The sequence below is a fragment of the Fukomys damarensis genome, unplaced genomic scaffold (assembly GCF_012274545.1).
Source record: "Fukomys damarensis isolate Sample0158 unplaced genomic scaffold, DMR_v1.0_HiC HiC_scaffold_31, whole genome shotgun sequence".
Classification (NCBI taxonomy): domain Eukaryota; kingdom Metazoa; phylum Chordata; class Mammalia; order Rodentia; family Bathyergidae; genus Fukomys; species Fukomys damarensis.
The window spans coordinates 5,786,245-5,798,538 of NW_022900943.1; the positions used below are offsets into that span (position 1 = coordinate 5,786,245).

The 12,294-nt window shown below is 45.7% G+C and overlaps 1 long non-coding RNA gene across 1 annotated transcript; it reads left to right on the forward strand.

The window, feature by feature from the left end:
* Positions 1-3,920: 3,920 nt before the first annotated feature.
* LOC104866770 lies at positions 3,921-5,904 on the forward strand. Its single transcript, XR_781544.1, has 4 exons — positions 3,921-3,981; positions 5,031-5,126; positions 5,616-5,723; positions 5,795-5,904. It is a non-coding gene; the product is annotated as an uncharacterized LOC104866770 (long non-coding RNA).
* Positions 5,905-12,294: the final 6,390 nt, after the last annotated feature.

Here is a 12,294-nt window from a genome sequence, read left to right on the forward strand (position 1 = left end):
AAATAATTATTCCAATATAATAGGTTAAGATGATGATGAAATTTACTGGGGTAACAAAAAGGTAAAGGGAGTCAGAGATTAATGGAGGTCAGGGAAGACAGAAAAGAAACTCTAAGCTATTTTAAAAATGAACGGGAGTTAGCTATACGCAGAAGAGCTGAGATGGGAAAGCAACTATGCACAGAGTGAATAGATAATGATCCTGAGATGACACTGAAGATCAGCTCGGTGCACAGTCCAGTGGGTATTGGTGTAGTGTGGATGCTGTAGGATATCGACTTCTCTTTTCAGGATGAAGCACTGATCCTTCCAGGTACTGGGAGTATCGATGGCTGTCAGAGCTCAGCTGAACTTCCTTTGCAAATTCCTCCAACCAAACAGAGCTCCTGGCCCAAGCACATATTCCCTCCCCCGGGTAATGCAGCCAAGATGCAGAGGTGTGAAACCTAGACCCCTGATTTTAGGGCAGACAACTCTGATCGAGCATTCCAAGAGCTTCTGGTATGATCTTCTGATGCCTCTGGCTCAACTTCCACAGTTCAGCGTGCTCCGTTCTTTTTGCTTCTCATACCCTTCATAGCTGATATGCCCAGGCAGATGCTGAAAAGGGATCAGCAAGCTCTGAGAAGTCAGTGTGCTCAAGGGGAACTACTCTAGAAGGCTGCAAAATCCGGCAAATGCCTGAGTTCAGCCGGAGGGCCTGGTGGTCACGTCATCTACCTAAGTGGTCAGGATTATGCTGGCGAGGCAGGCTCCAGCATTACTGTAAAACTCAGTTATAGCTGGTGGCAGGAAATGCAGTTAGAAAACTGGGTTGACTGACAACAATGAGGATGACAGAATTCCAAGAGATAGAGGCCAGGTGGTGACAGCTGACTATCAGAAGCAGAGATGGTATGTATAATGAATGGAAAGGTTGGGTGCAAGTTCAGCTGGGGAACCAGGAAGATGGAGAATGGGAGAGAGTGTCCCTGGGGGCAAAACAGACAGGGCAAGAGCGCCTCTCAAGCCACACAGCTGAAAGTAAAAGGTAGGTGATCGAAAGGTTGAACAGTCAGCCTCCAGCCTACTCTCTATAGACTTGAGATCATTTTTGGACCCAGAGCCTTAAAAGAAATGCCAAATCTCCAACAGAAACTGAAAGAGGAGAGAACGATTAATCTCGGTTCATTCATGGGTCAGCTCAGTGCGTGGGTGCAAGTCAAAAGTAGACACAGCTGCACTGCCGTCCTGGTCCGGGGGGAACTGTTCCTTTCAATGAGCAGAGCTCCTGGGGTTTACCTGGCCAACCTGCTTGAGGGAAGTGGTGAGTGCCTTTGTTGGTGGATCAGAGACCTAGAGGAAGAAGTAGGGAGGTACAGAGTGATTTGGAATTAGAGTGTATTACAGACCTATGGGAATGAGCATAAAAGACACTCATACATTACTAAAAGCATCCATCGAGGAAAAGCAATAGTCAATAAAATAGTCTTTGTGAGTTGATATCAGCCAGCTTTTCACACCAGCCACCCTGGGTCGCACAACAGACGCATGTGTCAGCAGCACAGATCAGTGCTCAGCTGCGCAGACTGTACAGTTCTTCGAGGAGATTGGTCACTATGCAGTGGCAAGTGATTACATTGGGATCCTTCTGCTTTGGAAGAAGCACCGTTCAACCCGACAGGAATCACTGTATATGTGGTTACAATTTTTGATTTAGGCAAGGTCTTTGCCATTATTAGAGAGTGAAAAACTGACAAAGAATTCTATATTATATTAAGAGACATTTTTCAGCAAAGGGAGTGAAGCAGTGGGAGTAGGATTAGGGGATCCACTCATCCTATCACCGCATGTGGGACTGCTCACCTGATAGACCTACGGACAGGCACATGGTGATGGCACGGCATCCTGCAGGATGTGGTGTCTGCTCTGTCATCAGTGTTGATTAAACAGAAATAATGTATTAGTCCAGGACTAGAGTAGAAGTGCATTCTCTTATTGTCCTTCCCAGAGACCTGCATGAGGAATTTTTACTTTCTCTATGCACAACTGTGGGATCAGTGTGTAAAGAACTCTTGGTATCTATGAAGGATCGGTCCGCCAGAGGAATCCGTCAGTCTCTGCTCCCTTTGTTTGTGGAGATTACATCTGGGGGGCCTACTGAATGTTGGCAAGAGCTCTGAAACCAAACTATAGCCTCCAGTCCTTTGAAAATTCTATTTTGAGGTAGGGTCATACTAAGTTGGCCAGCCTGGATTTGAACTTGTAACCCTCCTAGTTTGGCCTCCTGGAATGCTGGGATTACAGGCATGTGCCTCTGCTCCTGGCCACTTCTGGTTACTTGTACCCAGACACCTGTAGGCAGGTTAGTCATCCCCCTGGGTAGAGGGATTCTTGGGAGCGCAGAGAGCAGGAGATGCAGCTGGCAGGTGGCTGAGGAAGGGTCTCTTGATTCTCCCCTCCCAACAGCCTGAGTCTGAGAGGATCCTGGAGATGGGGGGTGGGCTGAGCCTTCTGAAGTTATTAGTCATCACATTCAGTACAGATACCGAGGTGAGCCGAGAAGCTGGCCGAGAGCAAGAGGAATCTAGAGAAGGCAACAGAAAGAGGATGAGGAGAATGGATTTCCACATTGAGACCTGCCGCGTGGTGGGCCTAAAATGTATTCACTTTCTTTCACAAGCTTCTTCAAGGAAAGCGACCAACCAGGCCCACGGCTTGAGGCCTCAAGAATGTGTTAGCTGAAGCAGTGGTCTGGGGAGCGGAAGGACGCTGCTGCGGTGGGCGCCGACCCCTCTGGGGCGGAAGTGCTCATGCCCCTGCTGGACAGGCCGGGCCGGTGGTGCTCCGGTGTGTCAGGTCCATCCCTCAGCCACTCGCGTTCCTATCTCCTCTCCAAGGGCAACCTGAACGTGTGACAGCTCGGACATTCCAAAGCCAGCGTCTCCTCCAGGACTGTTTGTGGCTTCTCTCACCTCTGCGTGGTTCTGCCCATTTCTGTTGCTCTTATCCATCATGAGACAGGGGTTGTGCTCCAGTACACCTGATGCATGTGTGCATCTCAGAGACCAGTTCCTAGAGAGCCCAGCCTCTGGAGTGTGTGGTATGTGGGGTGAAGGCCACATCTGAGACGCCTAAATGAGATACAGAACAGGAAACAAAAACGGAGGGTTAGGCTGGGACACACCTCTGTCCTGGGCCCAGGACTCCGTTTCCTGTGATGTCGCTGCTGCATTCCTCCCTTCAGCGTTACCTCATTGGATTGGTGGAAGCTGTTTTCCCATGATGTTCAACCCCATGCTTTGGGTAAAAGCACGGAGCATATTTTATTGATTTAAAACCCTTAGTAGGAAGGCCTTAGCATTTCGATTTGTGCTGAGAGAAGACAGGCCCAGCTGCAGAGGACGCTGGGAAATATACTCCCTATTTCATATCCCGCTGTCAGTTACCTTTCCACTGTTGGGACAGCACAAGTTAAAGGAGCAAAGGTTCGTTTTGGTTCAGTTTCAGGTCTCCAGTCGCAGTCAGCGAGCTCTCAGGCAGAAACATGGCAGAAGGACAGGAGAGAGGAAGGCTTTTCATCCAATGGCTGCCAAGAGGTGGAGTTAGAGAAAGAGCAGAGAAGAAGCAACCAGAAATAGCCTGGGAGGCATCTCCCCAATGACCCGCTTCCTCCCCTGGCCTCGCCTCCTGATGCCCCACCGCCCTGTGAGCTGGAGAATGAAATAATCCGCGGATGAAGTTAATGCCTCGAGATAACACCACTTCTCTAGGCCGTGCTTCGAGCACTGCTACCCTGGGGATGGAGCCCTCGGTGTGTCTCTGGGAGACCCTGCGTACACCGTGACGCTCTTAGCTCTGTCGTCATAGAAGAACGTATTTAGATGGACAACCCTTCCCGCATAAGGTAAGAAGCAGAGTGGAACGCAGGGATTATTTCACAAACAGTGTTAAAGTAAAGGGTTCAAATGTGAAGATGCCTGGAAATTGTAGGATTGGGTGGTGAGCAGTTTGCCAGGGAGGAGTGTGTTGTGGGATTGGCCCAGCAGTTCCTCCTGTGGGAGCACCCTTTTCTTCCCCCTTTGTATCTTTTATAACAGATGGGATCTGTAGTCTGAAAGTAGTCAGTGTTCCCCACTTTGTCCTCGTGAGGAGGGAGGACCCAAGGGAAAGATGAAGTTGCCCTGTTAGGAGACTATGGATGAGCTGCTCTCGGCTCTCGTTTGAAAGAAGAGTTCCTGAGCATTTTCGTTCTCCCCATTCCCCGGATGTGGGGGCAGACCTCATAATGATGAGGAGCGAGGGCGGCCTAGTCCTGGAGGGGCAGAGCGGGAAGGAGCTGACCCTAGTTCGCCTTCACACTTTTAACTTTCCCCGAGTCGCTTGGTCTCTTTGGCATTCATATCTAGTCTGGGATGCTTGACAAAATAACTTAAAACTTTTTCTTCAGTTTCATAACTTCATTCGACTTGAAAAGTTCTTAAAAGTGAAGTTCAGAGCCAGCTAGCGTTAAAGCTCAAGAAATGTCAGCTGTACTTCATGAAGTTTTATTTTTATTTTAGCAAAGTGAATGCTGGGCTGACCCTCAGCCCACGGAGGGAAATTCCTCCTCAGCGTGACAACCGCAGCAACACCAACTGGCCGGGGTGTTCTGCGGCCTTGGCTAGACTGTGTCAGGGGTGGAGGAGCTTCCTTTGTTTGCCTGGTCAGATGCTGGTTGCACTGAACAGAGGGTGAAGGGGAAATTCCAGGAGAAAGTCTCAGGACCTCTGATGGCCTCCTGGTCTGACTCAGATTGTGAAAGTCCACTAGGACATCTAACATGTTGCTATCCTTGTGATGTTTGTGGTGTTGTTGTTTTGGTTCCAGTTATGGAACTCAGGACCTTGCACTTGTGAGGCAGGTGGCAGCACCAGTGAGCTAAGTCCCTGGCCTGTCCTCATGATATTTTGATATGCACGAGACAAGAAGCACCAGGGCTCGGCCATATAAACTGGTATTCTACGTCGGGGCCTAGTTTGGTCAGTATAGCACATGTTCTTTTCCTGCAGATGTATTAGAAGTGAGAGACGCATTTCCACCCCAGTCTGGCTCAGAGAGGAAAGAAGTGGTTCCTGACGGACTGCAGTGGCTGGGAGGACCAATGAGTAAGGGTGGGGGTGAGTGGCGGGGGGCAGGGGAGATGGAAATTCGGCAAAATGCAGAGTCTCTACTGGTGAAAATAACCACGTGGCTTCCTGCATCCACTTGGGACCCTTCATTTTCTGCACATTAAAAAAATAAAGTAGCACCTGCTGGCAGCTCAGCTCTGAGTGACTTTAATAAAGCCAAGCTGTCAGCCGAAAGGCAAGATACATGTTTGTGATTAGAGTCAATGGGCAGTGATACTCTGGTGGCAAGTCCTTCCTTTTTAGATATTTATGAAAGGCTGCTTCACTTATAAAGTTTAATTTTCCCAGATTAGCGGTCACGTCAGCACTTAACATGCTAGCAGGGGGAAAGAATCAGTATCATGTTTGTCTTGAATGTGGGAGACGCGGGACACCTGGCCCTCTGTTGGTGCTGGGACTCTGTGAGAGTGCACCCTGGCACAATGAAGCGCTTATTCTGAGTTGCGATCCATCTGTACTCAACAGTGGGGAGACAAAAGAGGATTGTTAGCTCCTAAAGGCACCTTGACACAGCCATGCCGTTGGACCCTTTTATTAATTGCCCATCTGCTAAGTGAGAGCTCTCCGACACAGGTTGGTGCGGAACTCTTAAAGCCCTTAGTCTGCTTCCCATTGGTTCCACATGTGTTTGTGTTTGTTCTCAGTAGGCAGAGATTCCAGAGAGAAAATGAACCGCTGCAGATCGATTCCACTATCAGTCATGCAGAAGACACGGGGAAGTGCGCCATTTGATTTTGATCTCCTTTTAACCCTTGCAAGGCAGCTGTCCTGGCTCTTTCAGCTTTTGTTTGCTTGCCTTCTTAAAGTCTCAGACACTAACAGCAGGAGAATAGGAACTGATATTTTCAAGTTAGAAAATGCAGCGTTTCCCCTTTAAGTTCTTCAGTCTTTAGAACCTTTCCATCTCTGTCTGGGACAGAGGAATAGGAAAGTCGGAGAGCATTACTATGCTGTGTGTGTGTGTGTGTGTGTGTGTGTGTGTGTGTGTGTGCACGCGCGCACATGCATGCGTGTGTGTGTGTGTGTGTGTGTGTGTGCTTGTTGCTGTGAAAAGATAGGCTTTGTTTATGTAGCCAATGAAAGTTCTCAACAAAAGTCCACTGACAGGGCTGGCAGCCTGGGCCTGCACTGACGAAAGACAGACCAAGCCTTCCTAAGGGTTTGCTTAGGTGATAGTTCTCCCAGGATGGTTTGTCTTTGTCTTTTCCTTTTTACTTTGTTTTATGGAGACTCAATGAGATTAAGTTAAGGATATGCTATCTCTTTTGGCCTCAGCTTTGCAATTTCCCCATTTAGCCTGGATTATATTATAACCAATTCCATGCTGGGGTCTTTTTCTCTACACCGTTTGGAGTTAGAAGAGAGAAATAGGAAAGGTGTGGCTGATTTCTTTGAGTCTCCTTGTCATAGACTCGGGGTTTCTGGATTTGGAGATGGTGTGTGTGCGTGCGTGTGTATGTGTGTGTGTGTGTGTGTGTGTGTGTGTGTGAGAGAGAGAGAGAGAGAGAGGAGAGAGAGAGAGAGAGAGAGAGAGAGAACCAAGCCGAGTACCCCTTCCTCTTCCCTCCTTTTTTTTTCTTTTTGTGACACTGGGGACGGAACCTGTGCTTGCTTGGCAAGTACTCTTCAACAGCTGCATCCCTCACCCTGCCTCTTCCTCTTCAGTATGCCTTTTATTTCATCCATAAGGATATTTGATGTCCCTGTTTTATTTCCTGAGTTCCAGGAGCCTGAAGCTAGAGGCTGCGAAGAGAGAGAGGAGTGAGCCCTGGCCCTTGCATATAATGAAGAGCCTAAGCTCAGGAGTAATTTAGCACATCTTTCTCCCTGGCCCCTGGAATTTCATTTTCTTTCTTTCTTTCTTTCTTTCTTTCTTTCTTTCTTTCTTTCTTTCTTTCTTTCTTTTTCTTTCTTTCTTTTTTTTTTTTTTTCTTTTGGTGCTGGGGATCGAACTTGGGTCCTTGTGCTTGCAAGGCAGGCAGCAGAACCATTGAGCTAAATCCCCAGCCCTGGAATTTCATTTTTTGCCCTATGCCCCTGGTTAAGATTTTCAGCCTTGCTTTGCTCACGGAATCAGGTCTGTCTGACTCCTGTTCTGCTTTCCCTGGAAAGGAGCATGATATCCTTTGGGACTCTTGTTGGAAGCAATAGAAAAAGGAGTCCAGATTGACTAACATAAAAGATGGTTTATGGGTTTGCATCAATGTGCAGGGTAGGGGTAGGGCTGGCTTTGGTTGTGACTGTGTTCAGGGACTCAAATCTTACCCACCTTGGATCCATCTCTGATCCTCTTCTGATCTTTATCAGCTCTGGCTTCATTCTCAGACTTCATACAGTGTTGGGGTGGCTGTATTTGTCCTTCTGAGTTCATGCTTGTGTGTGAGAAGGGCCTTTCTCCTCAAGGACCCTCAGTCATCCCAGTGGTCTAATTTAGGTTACTTTACAGGGACCACCATAAGCCAGTCTCTGTAGCCAAGGGAATGAAATTGTCTGATCAAAACAGAAGCTGACCTGTACCCAACACTGGAGTAGAAGCTGGTCTATACTCCCTGAATAAAATGCGAGAGAGTGTTATATCTAAGAGAATACAGGCCCTATTATCAAAAGAAGAAAGAGATAGAGGCTGCCTATCCAAAACATATCCACTGCCACAGACTTAGAATACTAACCTGGTCAACCAAATAGCGTGTGTGTGTGTGTGTGTGTGTGTGTGTGTGTGTGTGTGTGTGTGTGTGGTGTGTAAGGACACTGGCCAAACACTGCTTTTAGAGGCAGATGTTCTAGGCTCAAATCCTAATTCTAGCAGTTACTCATTATTTTGGCTTTCTGACAAGTTATTTAAAATTTTGGAATGATTTACATTTATCATAAAAATTTCTAAAGGAATAAGGGAGCACTTTGTTACTGAACTCATTTCTGTATTCTTGTTTACCCTTGTCACAAATAAAAATAATATTTCAGTACACTTAAATAATTGCCCAAAAATATTTGATGTACTTTTGGTTGGTATCTTGAGAATTGTCCAAACTTCTACTTTCCCAAATTACCTCCTGTGTTTCAGAAGGAGAAATGGCTTTTCCCTAGCAGATACATCTTGTCTACTGCCACAGAACCTTTTGGAAGAATTAAGTGTCGCTGAAGAACACCCAGAATGGTGTGTATGTGTGAAGGATGAGAAGATCTGTCTGTTTGGTGAAAACATCTTTTGCTGCATTGAGCTTAGTCCATGCCACAGGAATCTATTAGTCTACAAAATTCTCACCTTCCCAAATGTTTCCACAGCTGGGATGCACAGTCTCGTTCAGACACAAATGTGTGTACCACATTGAGAGTCTGAAATTCAATTTTCAAACATCACTTGATTAGAATGAACATTATAGTGCATTGTAATTCTTTTCACTTAAACAGCAGCCAATAAATTTATTCTCCAAACTATTCCCCACCCCAATAGCATATTCAAGAAGGTTTTGGTTAATGTCAAGTTAACCAGTCAACATCTAAATATTTACCCAAATCTTTTAAGAGCCCAGAGCTTGCAGAGTACCCTAATATCTACAAGGCTGGTGCGTGTACACCCCCCACATCCAGTCAGCTACATGCCTCATGTGAGTCGGAGCATAATTCTGATTTTTTTTTTAAAAGTGCTTCTGCAGGAATCCCTTTAGCTTAGTAATCTCTATTCAGCAACTCGGACAGTTCTTAGCAAGTGGGAACAGCTCAATCACCACGTGCTATATTAAATTGTCATTATCAGTAAATTATCAAACAGTACCCTGGGTGATGTTAATTCTGTTGGGCTCCTTACTTTTCTAATCTGAGAAGTGGGCAGCTCTCACCCACAAACTGCTCAGGCAAACTCACTGAAGCAAAGGGATCGAGTACACTAGTGAGTATTCCTGAAGAGTAACCTGGAGTAAATGCGCTTCTTCTCTGGGGGTTCACAAACTCCCATCCCAAGTCATTTCTATATACTTCATCTATTCTACCCCTTAGTGAAGGCTGGGCCTTGCCAAATGGAGACTGCTCCCCTCTGCACCCCAGCTGATGACACCTCGGTCTGCCTGATCAGCTCTGCTTTTCCTCTTTGGACAGAGGATGTGTCATTGTCCAATGTAGCACACCGTTTATTACTGATCATGTTTATTGTTCTTTGTTGGCCTCTCCTGCCAGAATGGGAGCACTGTGAAGTCAAGGTCCTTTTCTTTTTTACTGACATCGTGGACACCATATCTTTCTATCACGTTGCTTCTCGGCCTTTTGGCTAAGATCAAGTCTTTTGCAAATGACACCTTTTTTCTGATTAAATTATAAAGGTTTGCAGTGCTTCTGGGATCAAAGCAACTCTATTAAGTACAAGAACTGAAATTTTAATGGTGACCCATCTCTCCTTATGGCCATACTATGTCTACTGAGAATCTCATTTTTGCTGGTGGAATGGTCCACTATTCTGACGTGGTACTTGTATTGGGACACAGAGTGAAAAGACAGGACCGCACCAATTTCCATAATTCTAATCCCCCCCTTGTGTTGGTTAGGGGTGGGAACTAAATATATAAAGGAGGAAAAGTGGTGTAACAACTTCCATCATCCAGGCTCAGAACTATTTTTTGAGTTTTTTAACATAATCTCTACCTCTTATACCCAAGCAGACAATGAGTCCTCTGATCTTTCTTTCCCTGTACCTTTCTTACTGCAATTTCCTGTGTATCAGCAGAGATGAGAGTGACAGAACTCCCAAATGATGCTAGCTTCATCAAGGTAACAGTTAAAATTATTTGACATAAGAATCACGCAGAGGTGGGAGGCTCGGCCTGCTCGCGCCGTGGGAGTCGGGCGTCTTTGAGCTCCAGTGTCTGATGTGGAGCCATTCTCTTCCTCACTCAAGGCGGCGGCCGAGTGTGAGCTGGGCTTTGTGCGCCAGGATGGACGTGGCTGAAAGGACCATGAGAAGAGGGCCAGAATAAGCTCCCTGTGATGCATTTGCTGTATTTTAATGCCCTGCACTTAGTGTTGTGGTCATAATTCTCTGTCCAGTAGGTGGGCAAATCTAGCTTTCATTCTGGATAGGTGTATGGTCAGGACATCTTGGAAGTTTTTTTGTTTTTGTTTTTTTACTAAGAGTGGGGGAAAGAGTGGACTAGGCAGGCAATTGGCATTCTCAGCCCAAACTCCTTTTATGATACTGAATAAACTTGGCATATTTCAATCATTAAGAGATGCAACTTTGTCCTCTAGAATTTCAGAACACCAATTTAATCACTTAAAACAGTCTTCAGCGTAAGTACAAGGTTCTGAGTTCGATCCCTGGTACTAAACAAACAAACAAACAGCCTTCATGCCTTTCCACAGTGCAAGTGTTTTAGATAGTTCCTAGTTAATGACTGGAAAAATTCCAACCCCAGTACCCTCGCATTTCAGGATATTACCTTCTATGTTCAAGAGTGTCAGCCTGAGAAACTTCTGCACATGTGCCTTGTGAAGTCCCTGGTTCTCCGAGTTGGCCGGGTGGGCTGGTTCAGGTGTCACGTGGGCTTCTTCATGCCCTGCCATCAGGAGGAGGGATGGCTGAGCGGGGAAGTTCCCGCTGGGCTCCCTCAGAGCTGGCAGTGTCTGTTGGCTGTAGCAGCTCGGTTCTGCTCCACATGGTGTTTCGTCTTCCAGAAGGTGAGGCCAGCTGCTTTGCATTGTGGTCTCACATAAGTGTTTCAAGTTGACAAAACCTAAGTTGCGAGATCTTGTAAATCCCAGCCTTGGAGGTTGAATTATGTCACTTCTGCCACATTTTGGTCACATGTGCAGTCCCTTGGGGTAAGGAAGATACAGGAAAAGTTGGGGGAAGCAGTCCAACCTTTTTTTCTGGGAGGAGTGGCAAAGGCATATGGAAAAGGGAAATGTTTTTGCAGTTGCTTGAATATTTCCAATCTCATGTTGAGATAGGGGCACAGCCCTGTATAGTCTCAGCTCCTTAGGAGGCTGTGGCAAGAGAACTGCAAGGTACATGGGTAACTTTCGCATTGACTTACGGAGTTGTTTGATACTAATAGTCTTTACCTCTCAGTGTATAGGACCACTTATGCTGTAAACCCCTAAAGGTTTACAACATAGGGTAGTGTGGTAAAACAACAAGAGTCTGAAAAGGACTCTTAATTACTGGACTCTAATTTTCATCTTTAATACTTAATTAGCTCTGCAATATGAGCCAATCACCTAACTTCCCTGAGCCTCAGTTTTACAAACATGGTGGTAAAACTTGGATCCCATTTTTGACGTTATTATAAAGATCCATTACTAGTACAGATAAAATTCTTCAAGTATTAAAAAATACCCCCTAAATATTTTCCCATTGTGTTATGTTTAATAGATAAACAGGGGTCAATAAATATAAAGCATTAGAAATTAGACTTCATGAGTTTATTTGGGTAGGAGTGTGGATGCTGTTTTAATTTACCTTTAAAAAAAAAGGAAATCAGAATGTCATGTTTAGGCCATATCAGTGGATGTGTTGGGCTCAAGTTGAATGACTGTCACACCCGAGTAGAATGTCCATTTTCAGCACAGTTTAGCAAGACAGAAGGCACGAGAGATCTGAGGTTATCGTAAAGTTGTTTTTATTACAGAGTTTTGCATAGAGGAAATATCTTGCAGAAGCCTGAATTTTGGTCCATGGTTTCAGAATTCATCTGTCAGTATGGCTGCAACTGCATTAATGCTGAGCACCTCCGGAAGAAACCTTGCTTTGCATGCTGCCCTGAATAGCAGGCTTTCATCGTGGATCTATCTAATCAAGTACGAATCAATTGGATCTGAATAAGGTTAGACTTGCAAAAATATAACTTGACCAGGCCTTTTGCAACGCTGTCCATGCAGACCCACAGTTGCTTGTTTGTATTGTTTTAAACATTTCCACAGGCAGAGAGTTATGAACTTTCAGTGCGCATCACACTAATCCTCAAGAAAGTTGTCTTGCTGTTGAGCACCAAGCTCTCACTGGAACATATGACATTATTTTGTGCTTTATTTTAAATGGGGATAGTGTATAGGTGGTTCATATTATTTTATGACAATTTTTGCACACTTGAATTCTTCTAAGTTGACTGTCTCTCTCTCTCTCTCTCTCTCTCTCTCTCCCCTCTCAGCTTTCTTA